Here is a 19113-nt window from a genome sequence, read left to right on the forward strand (position 1 = left end):
ACTGCCCTCCAGAAGGCATCTCCATCCACTCTGAAAATGTTCGAAAGCCTGATACTCAAGACTGGCCCTCGACAAGCAGGCAATTATCCGTTCGACTCCAACAAAAAATTTGCCTCCATCCTAACTCTTCGCTGCACAGAAAACAACCCTAAGCACTCCGTGAAAACACCAAGCTTTCCCCACAAAGTGCCAGGAATCAACACACAAGGGACTTAAAAGCTACCTCCATCTCTTGTCATGAAATCTTCACACGCTTCGTATTATTCCCAACATCATCGCCAGTCACTCACTCTGCACACCTCCATCATCAACCAACACCTCAAGGCCACTTGCAACAAATTTGAAGAACACACACCACGAGGGACTTAAATTCCCACAGAGCCAAGGTTGTGAGTGGACACAACAATTCAAACTTGGGTCCACTTTTCCAAAAAGCCATCAACTTAAGACTTACTCAAGAAGACTACAATCTCTAAAGTCCTCAAACATACTAAACAAATTTTCCAAGGAACCATTTGCTCCCACATTAGAAAGTTTGTCAGCTTCCAAATTAGCTTCCCACAGGACATGAGTTATTTTAAAATCTTTAAAATTGTTTAGCAGCAATTGCATCCTACACACCTGCTTATCTAGAAACCATGCTTCCATTCACCCTCGTGCAATCCCATTCACCACTACCTGAAAAGCACCTTCTAAATGAAGTTTCTTGACTCCCAATTTCCTAGCCATAAGGATTGCATCCGATGCAGCTTGACATTCGGCAACATTGTTCGACCCATCCACCAATCTCTTGGCTGCAATGGCTAGAATGTTTCCCCGATCATCTCGAGCAATCACCCCAGCACCCGAGGGCCTTGGATTTCCCCTCGATGCTCCGTCAAAATTAATCTTAGTCCACCCCTTCTCAGGTGGAGTCCACTCCGGCCCTTACTCGGAAGATTAGCCCTCAACAGCCCATTAATAGGCCTGCAATTATTATTATTTTTATTTTTGAACAATTAAACAGATTAAATATTTTCTGCAAATCTGATTATTTTACTAATTTCCTTTTTGTTTTATACCCTAATTGCCAAGTAGAAATAGTTAGGCTATCTAAAATAAGGCTTTTCTTTCTGCAAAATTAAAGTAATTAACAAAATTAAACAATCTTAACACAACATCTATTTAAATCTAGAAATGTAAAATAAATCTTTGGAGACGACTTTAATAAACTTTAGAATTTTTATTTTCTGCAAGTTAATAAAATGATAGAATTAAATAAAATTTCAATAGCACTTTATTTATCTAGAATTCCTTTAACTTTAACCATGCAATTAGGATTTAAACTGAATCATTTAATTTCAAGCAACAAGCATGCAATCTTTAAATCATTACTTTATTTCCTTGATTTATTTCATATGCATAAGGGAATAAAATAAATTTATTGCTTTTCCAAAATATTACCTACTCAACAAATGTTAAATTTTGAAAAGCTTAGGAAACTAAATCCAGATTTATTCATTTCATTTTCTTGCAATATAGCAAATAACCTATTTCATTTCTTTAAATTACATTTAAAAGACACTATCGTCATTTTTCAAATAGGTCTCTCATTATTAAAAATGATAACTTTTAAAACAAAATAGTAAAAATATTTCCAATCAGATTTCTGCAGTAAATAACTCCATCGAATTTTCCACTTGTCCTATTCCTTTCCTTCCAACAACCTGCAAATAAAATCAAGATTATGACCATGGAGTGCTCACCTCCCAGCCTAGGCTAACTAGTAGCCACCCTCGAGCTCGAAGAACCAAGCCCTAGACAGGTAACACACATGCATACACAAAAGACAAGGGAAAAACAATCTCAAACACAATCCCAACCTAGGCTACACTGCACCACACGTTGTGATATCTTTTCAAGGGTGGTAGTGGACCAAGTACTCTGAGGAGAATTCAAGTATGGTAAAACATATAGCCACCTCATGGCCAACCAAAACATATAGCCATCTCATGGCAAACCAAATACATCAAGTATAACAACCCCACATTCCTTATGCCCCCCAAGGCATTCATGCCTTATTTCCCTCCTTATGACCCCCAATGCATAAACAAGCCATGCAGCAAGGGTCACATAAAATCCCCTGTGATCACTCTCATAACGAGAGCCTCTCACTTGAGGGCTGTCACTTCTACCACCCACTAGAACATCCTCTCTCCCAAGAGTAGGAGGTCTTGATTACTCCCAAAACACATAAATTGCATAATCACAAAACACCAAATAGATTTCCAAGGAATACATGCAAGGCAAACTAGCTTTTAACACAAGCAATTCTTTCAATCCAATATGAAATAAGAAAACATTACAAGAAAGGTAGAACCAACCTTAAACTGCCCAAAGGTATGCTAGTTTTGTTGAGGATGAGCAACCCAATTCCACAAGTCTTTTCTCTCTACACTTAGCCAAATTCTATATCCCAAATCTATCTTTTTTCTTTTCAAATTTCTTTTGTCTCCAAAAATGGAGAGTGGGTGATTACCCACTAATTTTCTAATTCTTGCTTAAGAAGCCCTTTGTGAGAGTTCTCACAAGTTTCTAAAAACTAAAAAAGAAGGTAAGGTAAAATGGGAAAGGGAACTCTCATTCGAAAAGGAAGGTTTACAACTTAGTTCAAGCCTTCTAATTTTCAATTTTTTCTCAACTTAGGAAACCCACTTTTTAGGGTGTCTAAAGGGTCACATGGGAGTAGAAACATGCCTAAAATTACTCCTAACCCTTAGGTATACCTTATGGGCTTTAGGAAACCCTAATAAACTACCCTTAGGAGTCCATATAACCCTTTTTAAACCCCTCTGAAGTTTATTTTCGGGTCAAACCTATGTTGACCAACCCAAAGATTCTTTACCCAAGGCATTTATGGAATCACATTACATTAATTGAAAAAGCTATAGTTAAACAATTCCCTCCAAGAGACAAATTTAAAAACTCAAACATAAATCCACACGTGTCAAGTGACACAAAGAAAATACTTTTACAAAATTATACATGAAATCGTGTCTCTTGTTGGATTTAAATAAATCAATTAAATAACATTTAACACACATGCATCATTTACTATTACGAATAAAATACGACACAAACGGGGTGTTGTCTCTCCAAATAGACAAACCTTGGTTTTACGAACATACATAGGTCTAGGTTTGGTTCTCCATAATATTTCCATGGTCACATGGATATCTTTTCCTGCGCAACTCAATCACACATTAGTAATTTCGAATAACCTCATATAATATAAAGCACATGAATAAAAATACACATCAAACACTCTGCATACAATATACACTTACACAAACCAATACATCTTATATCCAAATAAATCCACATAAGCAATTATCACAATTCTCATAATTTTACTCCATACATAAAACATGCATTCTATTTCTATCATCATAGTAAAGTCCTGCAATTCCAATAATGACATACACTATCTCAAATTCATCCTATTCTAAAATCATGTAGAGTCCTATATCATAAAGCATATAAATGAAGCATCAATCCTACATCAATGTTATCCAAATCATGGAATCCGATAAGTTCTAAATCCAGGTATAGCTGACATACGTCAGATCAAGATTATCCAATCAGTGGATCTTTTAGGTTTTCAATTCATAATACATCAAAATATACACCACCGGGTGAATTAACTCTATAACTTGGTTCAATTTCTTTTCTCACAAATCTATCGGTCTAACACAATCCATTCTATTGTATTATATAGCATTTATTAATAGGGTCAAACATGGTCAACTAAGTTTATCAAGCTTGGTTTGGGGAAGGCCTTACAACATCATATTAAAAATCTCAAAGCATTTGAATCAATAGATATCTTTTACACTACACAACTTACATGAAAATAAAGCTTCATGCTTTTTCTTTCATTTGGTTTTATCTTTTAGTCACAAAGAACATGACAAAATTTTAGCCATCTACAAAAATATCTCTAGCATATTGTAACACATAAAGAAAATAATTTAAATCTAGCAATCGATTTAACTATTGAGATGATGATGACACAACACCGTGACCTACATAGACAGAAATAGTAATATCACAGTAAATATTTTTGCTAGAAGGTAGTTCCAAGTGAACAACTATCTACTAGCACACAAAAAAAAAGCAACTCCAAAAAAATTGTGACCAGAATCAACACAAAAGACTTACATTTGCTAATCATACACCAAATAAATCTTCAGAATAATCTCAAACCATAGATCAAAAAATCAAAACCAAACTTTTCTCACTTTCTCTTTTCCTTCAAAACACCCTTTTATATCTCATTTTCCTCTATATCCATATGCATTCTTCTTTTTCCCTTTTCATCACCTTCTATGCCCTTAATAAATTCCATTCACTTCCTTACTTTCTATCCCACTATTTTCTCTTTATCAAATGCCTCAATTCTTATTTATATAGAATGGAAGACTCCTATTTTGGGAGGTTTTCATTTCATCTAGCCATCATTTTTTTAACCAAAATTACTAAAGTTAGGAATGATCACCACTAATAAATATTAATAAATATTCCAAGTTGCAACTACTCCATTCCAAGAATAACCTCCACTATTTGCCATCAATTAATTATTATTATGTTGATACTATATTAGGGGTGTTTCCCACCATAATCTCTAGCAATAACTTCACACTAGTTTCTCCTACTTATACCCAAGTTTAAACTAGACATGGGCTAGCTATGCTCTTGCATAAAAAAGGACACTAGAAAGAATCTAAAATTAACACTAACCAAGTAGCTACTACTTCCAATTCCATATATCTTGAGCAAACCTCAAGGTGCTATAAAATTTACAAACTTTAGAGAGTCATTGAAATAGGTGCTTCAAGCAATGATTACTAATAATGTGATCAATCTTCATCTTGTCCATATTACCTAAGGGATGCCAATTCTCTTTATAATTTCCAAAAAGTGTATGGACAACACACTCAATTTTACATTACACTCAAGCATACAATCTATGATGTCATTAATAATAATTCAATTCATATTGAAATGTGAATGATAGACGAAATAATTCGATTGCTCCATCAAATAAAATTTAAAAAATATATATTAAGTATTTTCTATAACACAATATAATAATTTTAAATATCAACAAGTTCTGAAAAATCCTATGGCATATACTCATATGACTAGATATCAAGTATGGATATTGATTATGCTATTTCAAGTCTTCCCACACTTTTTTTTGAAGACTTTTGTGAACATGTCTAAATATTTATCCTACTTATGTCCCTTAATTACTCATTTTATGAGGAGGAGACACCTCAGAATAATTAGTGTGGTTTATTGGTGCTCCAAATTGTTCATAATATTTCTAAATGGTGCACTTTGAATTAACTTTAACCATGAGGAACAAGAGTTAGGATAAAATAAAATTTTAAGTAATCCTAATAATCAAACATGTATTTTTAGATCTCACTCTTATCTTTTTGAATCATTTTATGATTTGAATTCTTTTTAAGAATTGAGAAAGCTATCTCTATTTTAGTATCGCAATTGTAATTGCTCTATCAAATTGCAATTTTCCTTTTAAACCTATGTTGTTTTTTCATTAATATAAAATTCTACATGTAGAATTTTGTAAAAATTATTTCACAGATTTTTAGATCTCACTCTTATCTTTCTGAATCATTTTATGGTTTGAAATTTTGTTAAGAATTAAGAAAGTTATCACTATTTTAGTATCACAACTATAATTGCTCTATCAAATTGTGATTTTTCTTTCAAACCCATGTTTTTCTTTCATTAAATTTTTTTTTCATATGTAGAATTTTACAAAAAACATCTCATGGATTTTTGGATCTCACTCTTATCTTTCCAAATCATTTTGTGGTTTGAAATTTCATTAATAATGAAGAAGTTATTGCAATTTTAATATCGCTATCTTCTTCTAAAAATTTGGGCCAATCTTTCATTTATAAAAAATTCAAGACATGGAATTTTTTAAATGGTTCTTGGGTCTATTAGATCTCACCCTTAGCTTTTCGAATCTTTTTGCAGTTTAAAATTTCATTAAAAATTAAGAACGTAATTGTTGTTTTACAATCATTATTGTAATTGCTTTATCAAAAGATATGAAAGCATTTGATCTCTTTTGAAACTAACATTTGATCTATGTTCTTTTTGGCCACTAATCAATTTGTACAACATTGTGGAAATCATGAGTTAAACATTTTAATATCAAATTACTAATGTGTGTCTTGTAGGAACCTTGGAGAATAGTCTGATTTTAGTTCTTGTATTCTTGAATGCTTGGTAGTTAGCAAACATTTTGGATTTCTAAGGGAATTAACCATTGCTTGACTATTTGGTACTTTGCCACGCTTTTTTGTTTACCCAGAACCCTATGAGAATTATCCTCTCCCCTTTCCTTCATGGAGCTTGGTTATAAGAGAAAATCATAAGATTCTAGTAGGAGAGGCTTCCTATGGATTTCATCACCCTGTGGCTTGACCTTGAGTAATATTTATTCAGTTTACTATAAAAAAAGGGCAAGAGTGAAATTTGTAGCCTATCTTGCGATCATATGCCAAAGATGTCAATTTAGGGGTGGAATTAGAGCCACACAGTGTTGGCCAAAGCCTTAAGTGGCTTGGCGTCGAATGTGTATGTACCAGTTTCCTCGAATACTGAATAGAAACCCTTGTAATTAGAGGCCAAAAACTTTATACTTGATAGTTTAGGGAGTGTGGATTGTACCCTACAGATACCCCTCATGTACCACTCATAGTAAATCAATAATTTCTCTATTCAAAAGGTCTCTAGATATTCAGAGTAAGAGAGAAGGGAAATCTTTTGTATGCTCGGATCTCTATCTATATGCTATGGATAGGTATTTTATTGAAACGAGGGCCCTATTGAGTAGTATCTTTTGCTTCCTTGGGTAGGACAAGTGCTTTCTTCTAAATTATTTGCTAAAATTGTTGTGTTTATAGCAGTAGAGTCAGTTCATCTTTGGGCTAATCTAGGTCCTTAATGCAAAACTCTGAATTTCAGAGTAGTCTAAGTTCACAACCACATTGTATTCTCTATATTATGATTGTCCGACTACTTGATTTCTCTGAAAACTTCCCTAGAACTATTTGAAACCTTGGTTATACAACTGATAAATTTGTTGTACATCTGCCTTTTAGTTTACACATCTATTAAAATTTATCACATAATTTCTTACAATCTTTCATGCATTTGATATTAGATTGATGCAATTGATACCAATTTGTCACGCATCTGTCAATCCTAGTCACACAATTGTCTACCAAAAAATAGAAATTCAATCAGGTCACAAACTATCAAATTAATATCCAAAATCAACTTCAACTCTGTGATTGACAAGGTCATTAGGATCAATAGGTTGATCTAGTTTTGTTTTTGCAACATCATTTTCCTTTAGATTCCTCTTACATAAAAAATTAATTTCCTAACATTAGTCTCCTTAGTCAAATTGTACCATATGAACCATTTATTCCCAAGGATATCAGAAAAATTAAGTCTTATGATTGGACCTTAGTTATTGTCAAGATACCAAGACCTCATCAAACTTTCATTACCAATCAATCATCAAGTTTAGCCCTTAGAATCATCAATATAGCATAGGGTCACAACTTTTATCAAATCATCAATCAACCCTCATCTTATTTTGAACTCAAGGTGTCTCTTTCAATTTATTAGGTGAATATCCATAGGTTCATGCTCACAAATTTCCTAGGAATCAAGCTCATAGGATTGTATATTTTCATCTCAAAAATCTAAAAAATGATCAAAACATCATCCAAAATTCCAAAAATTTCCAAAAACATAGTGTTCCCTTTTCATTCATTAGCATACTCATAGGAGTATTTCATGGCTCATACACAATCAAAGAGCAAGAAAAATCAAATATGTCAAGATGCCTCTTTCAAATTGAACAAAATCATCCACCTATGTGTAGCAATGACTCATTATAAAGTGACTATATCAATGTTATATCTATCTCACATAATTCCACACTAAACAGTAAATCCAATGATGACATTTTTTAATTTTTCCCCCAAGGGCTATCCATAATACAAATCCAAGCTAATCCATTTCTTTATACAAATATCTTGTACAATTTAGGAATCCTAGATCCAATGCCACCGTATGCTCCATTCCCAGCCAAACTTACTCCAAAGAGTCCCACTCAAAACCCATTCCTATCATGTCAAAATCTAGACTCCGTCCAAGAATCCCCCATATATATCCAAACTCATATCCCATGGCAAGAGGATAATCCAAAGTTAGATCTAAGTCCTACCATAACTCAAGATCAAGAAACCATGGCTCCCCAATCTAATCCAATTGTTTTATCAAGATCCCACTTGCCAATATTATTATGAAGATCCCCTCACCCTTTTGTATTCCGTCTACGATGATCCCCTTCCATCTCAAGAGAAAATAATCCTTCCAAATCTTGTTCAAAATCCACATCCTCAACAAGATCATGATATCCCTTCCATTGCATCCAATGATCTCATTAAAAACCAAGAACAAATCACAAATTCCATTGATCCTCTTCCATGTCAAGATCAAAGTATCCCTTCATACTCAAGTAATAATCCTCCATATCCACCCGAAGATCCCATCACCCCTACCCAAGTTATTCATGAACACCTAGCTTATCAAAATTGATCCATCCACTTTCATCTAGTATGGTTTCCTTCATGATCTCATCATTAGATTCCTATACCATATCCTCCTCAGAATGGACTTGCATCTTGTTTTAAAAGCAACAAGTATCTCATTGCTAAAAATATTTGTCATAATATGCATTACCAAGGAAAAGAGTTAGGCCTACATGAACAATGTATATTAGAACCCCTTCAAATTAAAAAAATCCTAATGACTTTGGCCTTGGCTACATAGCTCACTCTCAAAACATAGGTGTCCCTACTAAATCCCATATTCCTCCATCTAAAACCAAGCATACACAATCCTTATCCTTTGAATCTATTTTGGGTCTTTGTGTGTGAAGTAAATTATGCTTGAATACAAAAAATTGAAAATCTAAAGAGCAATCTAAGCTAACACGAAATTCACTGAAACACCTCAAGATTGAGAACACTGCTAAAAGGAAATTAGAAAATATAAAGTAATAACAAATTAAATGTAGACCAATATCCTTTGATTTGATTGTTCTCTAGTTGGATGTGTGCTCAATGACATAGCCCATGCTTCCATGATGGATTCAAGATATGAGTATGAGATGATAGGATATGAGTATGACTTTCGACATGATAATGGTACATATATGCAAAGAGTGGATAAAATGTTGCATTATGACATTATGATTATCTTAAAGTGGATGATTTGCTTGAAAAAGAGGGGGGTTTGAATAGGAATTGGAAGGAGAGGAAGGGATTGTGAAAATGCAACACTTGTCCTCAAGGAGGACAAGTGGCAATGTAGTGCCCCACCCCGACTCATTCGTCTTCTTGTACACTTATAGACCCTATTGGCGTAGCTTAGTTTACTTTATGATAATATTTGATCATATTATACTATGTGCTAACTCTATTTATATTTCAGATGCTTATGATGATACTTGTTATTGATGATCATGATATGATGGATTTATATTAATAATCTCTATATGCACTTGCTATGTTAGATGGATTATATGAATTATGGATTTGATAGCATTGCGATTATGCTAATCCTACTTCTTGATTATATGTGATGAGTTGGTGTTATGATGTGTCTGGTTATTGTGTGATTATTTTTCGTGAGTAGGGACGATGTCATATCACTCATTGAGAGCATGATATGCCATCATGATTCTCTACCACTTGCTTGTTCATTATGATATATAAGTATCGTATATGTTGTGTTTAGCATTGATGCTGGTTTGCAAGTACTAGACATCGACTCCACCTGGCTTCACAGGTTTGAGCGTGTCTTTAAATCCCAATGGCAAGTTGTCAAAGATGGCACAAGTTCCCTTCATATACTCTAGGCTTAAGTTGTCTACCTTGGTTGTCAGTTGTCTTGTTGGGATTCACCATGTTAACCAGTGAGTTGTGGTCTTTTGATGGGTTGTGAGTATGTGGTTATTTATTTAATTAATTAATGTTTGATTTATATAGTTTATCGATGATTAAATTAATTGGTGGATTATTATTATAGTTTAATTTGATTAACTATTATTTGATCGATTTATTGTTTAATTGGTATTTATTGGTTTGTTGTCTATTTGGTATTTATTTATTTGAGGTTTAATGCTTATTTATCTATTGTTGATTTATTGTTTATTTAGTATTTTATTTAATTGGCTTTGATTATTTATTGGCTTTATTTAATAGCCTTTGGTTATTTTATATATATTTATTTGGCTTTTATTTTATTAGCCTTAGCTATTTGTATTTAATTGTTGAATTGTTTTATTTGGATTTATTGTAATTATTAGCCCATAATATTTAATAGTGCATGGATATTATTATTTGTGCATTGGTAAATAATACTTTATGTTATTTTACTATATTCCTCTTATTACTTGGTGAGTAATATTTTATATTATTTTAGCTATTTCTCTTGTTACAAGGACAAATAAGTTTATTACTATTTTCAACCTACCGATAAATGCTATTGGTTGTATGTGTATTGGGGAAATAAAATATAATATATGATGGGTAGGTAAGATATATTATTTTATGGATTTTTTTGATTCATTGGTTTTGAGGCTAGGGTTTTGGTTTGAAATTCTTTTTATTTTGTAGCCTGCGCATATTGCCAGGTTACCATTCTTGAGATTTCTTCTGCAACTTGTTTTGGAGCTTGGTGGTTTTCCTTGGAAGCTTGTTTTGGTTTGTTGGGCACTTCATCAATATTTCCTTCCCATCACTTCTAATCCAGGTTGGAGGTCTTCTCCTTTATATTTTTATTTCCAGAACTTGTTTTCTCTGTGTTTGTAGAAATGGCTATATGCAGGTGTTTTTGGGAAAAAAAAATCTTTTCTATAATTAGACTATAGTTTGGGAATGAAATATTTGGTTGCATAAATTATAATATAAAGTTCAACTTTATGGGTTGGGAAAATATATTTGGAAAAATGGCTTTTGTCATGAGCGCACGGCTCTGTGGATTTCCTGAGTGGGACTTTGTTTCATTGTCTTGATATTTAGATATAGTATTTACATTGTTGATATACTGATTTAATTTTGGAGTTTTGGTGGTGTTGGGATTATCCCTGTGGGGCTCTCGGTCTGGCAATGCCATAAGAGATTTCTCTTAGAGATTCTTCCCTTTCTTTTTGTGTGTGCATTTTTGATTGAGTATGAAAATATCTCGTGACCTTATGAGAGTTGTAAGTTAATTTTGGTTTGAGCTATTGTGCCAAGAAAGACATTTTTGCGAGTTTCTTCTTGTATGATTGAGTGAGTGTTGTGAAGCTTTGGATTGAAATATTTGGTTATGTTTTATGTTGTTTCAATTTGTTTATGCCCCTCAGTTGGTATTTTCTGGGTGTCACTATTGTGATTGATTTCAAGACTTAGTTATGTTTTTGTGATTATAGTTTTGGAGTCATAATTTGAGTTCTTTTTTTGCAATTTTTGGGTCTATTGTAAATGCGCTAAACAAAGATCATATGCGCTAAAATAATTAGTAAATGTGCTAGAGTATTGATCATATACGCTTCAAAATAGAACAAATGCACCTCAAAATAAGTTAAATGTGTTGCAAAATGGATCAAATGCGCTGCAGGGTGAGTCAGATGCGCTACTCTACTGATCAAATGCGCTAATATGTGTTATTTTAATATTTGTCTAGTCTAGTCAATCTATGAGGTAATTTTCCAATTTGTCCTTGTACCAGAGACTTTGATTGAGGTCTGTTGATGTTTTCCAACTTTGTGATTTATCTATTTTGATGTTAATCAGTGATTTTTAAGCTTTGGTATGTTGATAAGCCATACTAAATAGGTTTTGTGCACCTCCATCATGTTGATAAGCCATGTTGTGAGAATTGATTTATTTCTCTTGGTCAGTAAGTTAATATGCCTTACTATTGATGTTCATTTCATGATTATGATATATTTAGATTGACTTTGATATGGATTTTGATGCAATACTTTGATATGAGGCTCATTGTTGGTTTATTGATGTTATTGGCAATGGATTGCTATGGATGCTTCATGATTATGTGATGTTGTTTATGGATCATTATTGAATGTTTTATTAGAGCCTCCTTGTTATTATTGTTGTTTTGGAACATGTTAGGGGGAGTGGGCTTCATTGTGATGACCAGGGTCACGAGAGATAGGATTGCATGAAGTTGCTTGTAAGGATGCATGGAGTCTAGATCGCCAGGGCCAATTGGAAGTTTTCCTTATTATAAACAACTAATAACATTAATAATGAATTAGATGGACTGGGTAATTAGGACTCACCTAATCAAGATAATTAATAGTTGAGACCCAAGACTTCATCCTAGGGAGGATATTTTAGGATAAGCTTGGGAAGGTCACCGCAGTGGTAAGTCAATCTCCCTTGATTATTTCATAGGTTGATATTGATGAATAATGATGAACAATAAATACCCTAACTAGTACTAAGAGGGGGGGGGGTGAATCAGTACATACAAACACTTCTCAACAACTTATCAAGTTAAAACAATGATAACCGATTGTCTTCATTACTGGACATAACTATGGAAATACCAGCTAAACATAGTAAGACTTCAAACATCTAAACTAGTAAATTGAATACAACAAATATCATTCAACACTTGATAACTACTTCACCAATAAACATATGCATGTGTTGTATCATTAGTATCATAACTATTAGCTATGCATGCATAATCACCTAAACAAAGAATACTTAATCATCACATGAAAAATGCACAACTCATTACACACAAATTTTTCACGTGAAAACCCAAATGGGAAAAAACACGGTGGGGATGAATACCCACAAGCTTTTTTTGAACTCTTTTGAAGCTTGCTCTGTTAGGAGCCTAGTCCAGTTAAAGACTTTTACAATAAGGTTCTCCTTGGAACCAATCCTATTAAAGATCACCCGATTAAGGGATGACTATATACCCTATTAAAGGTTACCTTGCTAGAGGATTTAAAGAACTCAATGAACTTGAGTCACCTAGTTAGAGGATTTATAGTAAGTCTGTTAAGGCTACCCGACAAAGGGGTTTTCCTTTTGTTGAAATGGTTAGAAGACAACAGGTAAAACTCCGATCTGATAACGACACTATATGCTAAGGCAAATCATTTTCAATTCCTCTACTCTACAATCACACTCTGCAATTTTCTCTCACTAGTCTGGCAAGTATCTCATCACTCAGATACATACACAACTTTTGCCAACAACTTACAATAACAAACATCATCAACCTTATAGACAATAATTAGGTTAGTAGCATAAACCCTAAACCCTAAAAATTTAGGTTTACAATTATAGGCGGTCCAATCTTGACAGTACAAAATACTTAGCATAGAATGAAACAATCTTAAATAGATCACAAGTCATTTTGCTTCGTCCATTTTTTATCGCACCTAGAAATCAGTAACACATCACGCTTTCTTCTCAGAACGCTAAGAAGAATGTTCATGCAGTCGATCTTCACATGCAAGATCCTCAAGGAAATCCTTCATGTGCACAAAACATACGTGGCATCTTGATCTCATCCTCATTTATTAGCTAACTCATTATAGAATATCATTGGTTGCATCACACAAGCTAGATTGCCAAACCAAAAACCCTAGAGCTGAGACTACCAACCGGTAGTCACACTTAGAGAAACCCTGACACTGGTTCACTACATCTCTTCATGCTAGTTCTCCAACTTGATCACCAATAACAACTTATTCCAATCTTCATACCAGTTGACCTATACTTATTGACATCAATGACAACATACATTTTTATCATATCATCATATACCAACATATTGGTTCATCATATGCCAACAATCTCCCCCTTTGGCATTGATGGAAATACTTACTTAGCGTAGCATTGCAATAAGAAACATCATAGACCAGTGCAACTAAAAATATTCATCAGATATCATACATCAGATATCTTCTCCCCTATCTCATATCTTCTCCCATATCATATATCTTCTCCCCCTTTGACAACAATGCCAAAGCGGAGGCACAAGCTCCCATACTCCACTATGCTGCTTCCCCTATAGAGTAGCATCCTTCGACACATCAATCCTGAAAGATTTGTCACTGTAATACCCGATTGATGTGGAGCACACATCTTTAGTTTACTTCATGAAGGAGCAAAACCCCTAATTCACCTCTCAAATAGGTAAATGTAGTCTTCGGTAAGGGCTTAGTGAATATGTCTGCTAGCTGCTCCTTATTGGAAACATGTTGTAATACAACCTCTTTATTTTGAACCTTCTCTCTCAAGAAATGATACTTGAGCTCAATGTGCTTAGTTATAGCACGCAATACCAGATTCTTGGAAACATTGATTGCACTAGTATTGTCACAAAATATACTCATCGGTTCTGATATAGGTAACCATCCAATAAATGTTTCATATAGATTGCCTGAGTATAGTTCATAAATGCTGCCACATATTCTGCTTCAGCTATAGACTGAGAAGTACAACTCTTCTTCTTACTCATCCATGAGACTACTCTTCCACTAAGAAAGAATTCTCCACCAGTTGTTCTTTTTCGATTGTCCACATTACCTCCCCAATCTGCATCGGTAAACACTTTGAGATTAAAATCACCATTGTATGGATACCACAATCCATAGTCAATAGTCCCTTTCAGGTATCTAAGAATCCTCTTGACTGCTACCAAGTGGGATTCTCTTGGACTTTTCTGAAAATGAGCTACTATGCCTATTGCATGAGCAATATCTAGTCTGTTGTGCACCACATAGTGCAGCTTACCAATCATTGACCGATAATCCTTCTCATTCACCAATGCTGAATCATCTTCCTTAGTTAGTTTACAACTAGTCACCATCGGTGTACCAATTGGTTTTCTCTCCTCCATGCCAAAAGGTCTTCAATACCTCTTTGACATACTTGGACTGGGTAATAAATATACCCTCTTTCATTTGCTGAATCTGTAAACCAATAAAGAACTTTATCTCTCCAATCAGAGACATCTCAAACTCTTTCTTCATTTCATTTGCAAATGCATGACTCATTTCATCGTCTCCTCCAAAGATTATCTCATCTACAAATACTTCACATATCAGAATCTGATCACCTTCAAATTTTAGGTAGATGTTGCTATCCTCACTTGTTCTCTGAAATCCTATTTTCACAAGATGAGAGTGTAAACATTCATACCACACCCTTGATGCTTGTTTCAATCCATACAGGGCCTTGTGTAATCTACACACCATGTTACTATCTTCTGATAAGGAAAACCCATCCGGTTGTTCAATAAACACTTCCTCTTCTAGGATTCCATTTAAGAACATAGACTTCACATCCATCTGGTAAACCTAAATCCCTTAAATGCTACAAATGTAAGTAGCATTCGGACACCTTCCAGTCTAGCCACGAGAGCAAAAGTTTCTCTATAGTCTTCTCCTTCTTCCTCAGCATATCCCTTGCATACAAGTCTTGCCTTGTTCCTCACAACTGTGCCTTCTTCATTTAGCTTATTCCCAAAAAACACATTTGGTACCTATGACATTCTTGTGTTCTGGTCCGGGTACCAAGGACCATGTTGCATTCTTTTCTATTTGGTCTAGCTCCTCTTCCATTACCTTAACCCAGTCTTCATCTGTAAGTGCTTCTCTGGAAGTTTTGGGCTCCAATTCAGAAATCATGCAAGAGTTTTCTTTCACCTTTCTTCTTGTGAGTATCCCTGTATCTTTATCTCCTATGATATGCTTCGGATCATGATGTAGTTTCACATATCTAGGAATGACTCTAGCTGGTTCTGCTAGCTTTTCCTCTTCTTCTTCACTTACTTCTTCTTCTTCACTTACTGCAGCTTCTACCGGTATAGGAAGACTAAGATCTTTACTTGTTTCTTTCTTAACTGGTTCCCAGAAGGCTATGCCCGATTCATCTTCCATTTCCTCACTGCAGGTTTCCTTAGGTTCCGCAAGGGATTCATCAACCCTGACATTGATACTCTCAATAATTTTTTGTGTTGTATTGTTGTATCACTTGCGAGATTTACTCTTAGTGGAATATCCCATAAATATTCCTTCAGCACATTTAGCATCAAACTTTCTCAGATGCTCACCTCTCTTGATGTAACACTTACTACCAAATACTTTAAAATAACTCACATTGGGAGTCTTCCCGGTCCAATACTCATAAGGGGTTTTAACTCTACCTTTCTTGATGAGTACTCGGTTCATAGTATAGACTGTAGTGCTCACTGCTTCTCTCCAAAAAGTGTGAGCAACCTTTCCTTGGATCAACAATGTTCTGGCCGCTTCAATTATAGTCCTGTTATTCCTTTCTGCTATGCCATTATGTTGTGGTGTCCTTGGGGCATACCACTTCCTCTTGATATTGCTATCTTCATAGTACTTTTTGAATTCATCAGAAGTGAATTCACCCCCTTGATCAGTTCTTAGGCATTTTATCTTTTGACCACTTTCCTTCTCTACTAATGCTCTGAAGGCTTTGAATTTTCCAAACGCCTCAGACTTGTCTTTCAAGAATGTGACCCACATCATTTCTTGAGCAGTCATCAGTAAGAATCATGAAATACCTATCTCCCTGAATACTTCTAGTTTTCATAGGACCACACAAATCAGTATGCACAAGATCAAGTTAGTATTCTGCTGAAAAAGACTTACCTTTGAAAGTTGAGGAAGACATCTTCCCAAGATGACATTCTCTGCATAAAGCATTCTTCGGTTTGTTCAAAAAAGGCAATCCTCTTATTGTCTTGATCTTACTAGCCTTTACAATATTATCAAAGTTTATATGACAGAGTCTCCTATGCCATATCCAACAGTCATCAAACTTCGCCACCAGACACTGACTTATCTTGGCATTCAACTGAAACAAGTTACCTTTGGTCTGCTTACCGGTGGCAATGCATTTACCACTCTTTCCAATTATACTGTAGACTCCACCTTTGAACTCCAAAATGAGTCCTTTATCATTTAGCTAAGAAACACTCAACAAGTTATGCTTAAGACCTTCTACCCAGTAGACATCATCCACACTGCTCTTTCCATTCAGTGAAATGGATCCTTTTCCTTTTACCAAGCAAGGTGCATCATTGCCAAATCTGACAACACCTCCATCATATCCTTCTAGAGACAGAAACTTTCTCCGATCAACAGTCATGTGGTGAGAACAACCACTATCAATAATCCACTCATTAGAGTTGTCAATCCGAGAGACAAGTGCTTTCTTGTCAGACACTTCTTCCTTTATAACTACAAACACTATGTCCTCATTCTCTTCATCCACAAATTCTTCATCAGTAACACCTTCATCCACTACAACAAGACAATTTCTTCTATTTCCTCCTTTATACTTTCTAAACCTCTCTGGTTTATCCTTATTGTCATTCTTAGGACAGTTAAGAACTATATGTCCTATATTGCAGGAAAACCATTTTAAAGGAAGCTTGCCTTTGTATTTTCCAGTGCCTTTTGGAAGTCTCTTGGTAAGAAGAGCTTCAAACTCCATCAGAATCTCTTCATCATCCATACCTTTGCTTTGCATGGATTCATAACTGGTACTTACTTCTTTTCCTTTTCTGGTTGGTGCAACAGATGCTCTAAAAGCTGCCTAAGTCTTCTGAACACTGCCATCATAGCTATTCAACTCATAACTTTGCAATGATAGAGTCTAAGAATACCTTGGTTTTGTTAATAGACCTTAGTTCCTAAATAACAACAACTCTGATTGCATAGACTAGTAACAATGATCTCAAAACTTTACTAACAACAATGGCATCTTCAATTGTTCTACTAGTGCTCTTGATATGTCCAACAACAATCTTGATCCTTATGCGATATTGCTGAATGTTTTCACCTTTAACCATCCTCATGTCTTCAAATTTTCCTCTAAGGATCTCTTCCTTATCTTGCTTTACATGCTCATCACTACCAAAAATAGTTTCCAATGTGTCCCATACATCCTTAGGAGTGTCCTTATCTTGTACATCAATGAACTCAATATCAAACAAACTGCTAATAAGGGCTTCCATGACTTGCCCATTTTCTTGAATCTCTCTTTTCTAATCATCGGATAAAGTGCCAGTGGGGATTACATAGACATTCTCAACATAGATCCAATGTTGATCACCCAAATTCTTGATATAGATCTTCATTTTGTCCTTCCACATTTTGAAGTTATCTCTTTTGAACTTAGGATCTTCCCTCTTCATCATTAAGGCAGGATCTTTTACCTCAAGCGGTTAAGCTTATATCACGAGGACCTAGAGTTGCTCTGATACCAATTGATGAATAATGATGAACAACAAATACCCTAATTGGTACTGAGAGGGGGGGGGGGGGTGAATTAGTACATACAAAAACTTCTCAACAACTTATCAAGTTAAAACAATGATAACCGGTTGTCTTCATTACTGGACTTAACCATGGCAATACCGGTTAAACACAGTAAGACTTTAGACATTTAAACTAGTAATCTGAATACTACAAATACCATTCAACACTTGATAACTACTTCACCAATAAACATATGCATGTGTTGTATCAGTAATACCATAACTATTAGCTTTGCATGCATAATCACCTAAACAAAGAATACTTAATCATCACATGAAAAATGTACAACTCATGACACACAAATTTTTCACTTGGAAACCCAAATGGGAAAAACCACGGTGGGGATGAATACCCATAAGCTTGTTTTGAACTCTTTTGAAGCTCACTTTGTTAGGAGCCTAGTCCGGTTAAAGACTTTTACAATAAGGTTCTGCTAGGAACCGATCCTGTTAAAGATCACCAGGTTAAGGGATGGCTATATACCTTGTTAAAGGTTGACACCCTGTTAAAGGTTGCCTTGCTAGAGGATTTAAAGAACTCAATGAATTTGAGTCACCTGGTTAGAGGATTTACAGTAAGCCTGTTAAAGCTACTCGGCAAAGGGATTTTCCTTCTGT

Source organism: Cryptomeria japonica, chromosome 5 (assembly GCF_030272615.1).
Source record: "Cryptomeria japonica chromosome 5, Sugi_1.0, whole genome shotgun sequence".
In the NCBI taxonomy this organism is placed as follows: Eukaryota; Viridiplantae; Streptophyta; class Pinopsida; order Cupressales; family Cupressaceae; genus Cryptomeria; species Cryptomeria japonica.